The sequence below is a fragment of the Ceratotherium simum genome, chromosome 5, assembly GCF_057802395.1.
Source record: "Ceratotherium simum simum isolate JZ-2026a chromosome 5, ASM5780239v1, whole genome shotgun sequence".
In the NCBI taxonomy this organism is placed as follows: Eukaryota; Metazoa; Chordata; class Mammalia; order Perissodactyla; family Rhinocerotidae; genus Ceratotherium; species Ceratotherium simum.
In genome coordinates this window covers 48,002,331-48,003,976 of record NC_141904.1, presented here as the reverse complement: position 1 = coordinate 48,003,976, position 1,646 = coordinate 48,002,331, and positions in this window count along the sequence as shown.

Below are 1,646 nucleotides of genomic sequence, written 5' to 3'. Positions count from 1 at the left end.
CAAGTGGAGACATTGAGCAGAGTGTTGGATATGAGCCTCGATTTGGAGTGGGGGATGCTGGACATGTACCATTGGGCATCTTCAGCATGAGTATGACATTTGGAGCCATGAGAGAGGATGGTGCCACCAAAGGCATGGGTGTAGATAGGAAAGAGAAAGTGTTCAAGGACTGTGTCCTGGAGCATGCCAAGTTTAAGAAATTGGAACACTGAGCAGAAACCAGCAGTGGGAACTGAGAAGGAGCTGCCAGCGAAATAAGAGAAAAACCAGGAGAGAAAACTTGTGTCCTACCCAAGTGAAGAAAGAGTATCAAGAAGAGGGAGAGACAATGGTGTCACATGTGCTGAGCAGTCAAGTTTAATGAGGCCTGAGAATTGACCATTGGATTTAGCCACAAGCAGGTCACTGGTGAGCTTGACAAGAGCAGTGGAGTGGCAGAGGCTGGAGCCTGAGAAGAGTGGGTTCCAGAAAGCATGGGCTGAGTGAAACCAGACACAAGTAAAGACAACTGTTTTGAGTAATTTTATTATAAAGAGTGCAGAAATGAGTCGGTAACTAGAGGTGGAAGTGGAATCAATGGACACTTTGTTTTCTGTTTTTTTTTTTTTTTTTTTTTTTTTTTGCTTATTTGTTTAAGATAGGAGAAGTGAAGGCGTGTGCCTATGCTGATGGGAATAATCCAGGAGAGTGAGGAAAACTGATGATCATGACTAGAGGAAATGACTAGAGCAACATTCTTGAGTGAGTGAGAGAGGATGGGATCCCGTGCAAAGGGGAAGGGATGGACGTAGAGTGGAGCATGGAGAATCCATCCATGTAAAGGAGGGAGGCAGAATAGAAGGGCCCCGGGAAAGTGTGGATGGGAAGACGGGAAGTGGGACATGTAAAAAGTCTCCTCCGATGGCTTCTATTTTCTTGGTGACATAGGAAACAAGGTCATCAGCTAAGAATGAGGATGACAGAGGTTGTGTTGGAGGTTCCAAGAAAAGGAAGATGTGTAAAATAATGTCTAAGAGAGGAAAATGCAGTTGATGGGCATCAAGGACCCTTTGAATATGGCCATCACAAATTCAGAGTGGTCCCAGTGAGTGCCACATGCAGCCACAGCTGCATTCAACTTCATGGGTACAGCTGGAGAGCTGGATCTAACCAGGACTGGAATTCTGCCAGGTGGACACAACAAGATCAGAAAAGAGTAAAGGAGTTGAGGATGCATGTAAGGGAGGGACTGTAATGATGGCTCATGGACTTTAGGATGAACAGAAAGTAAGGGCGTGAGGAGGCTGAGGGTCCATGGAAAACTGAAATAGCAATGGTCCCACTGGGGTCAAAAGACCACTGGAGATGAGGTGCTAGAGGGAGTGAGCAGTAGAGGCAGAGGTGGGGTCAGAGGTTGGGAGGCTGGGAGCTGAGATACGGAGGCTACAGATGTTGGTGATGGTAAGATCCAAAGGTTAGGATCACGGGAGTGAGTGACTGAGAAATGGGGAAGACAAGACCAATAGAGGAGAGGAGTTCCAGGAACCCCTTGGAGAAGGAATGAGAGGAAACTTGTGTTTTTGGTAGAGGGTCAGTATGGCTTCAAAGTCCTTCCAACTTGGTACACACAGCCCTTTACAATGTGACTTTATTGCTCCTCCTAAAAG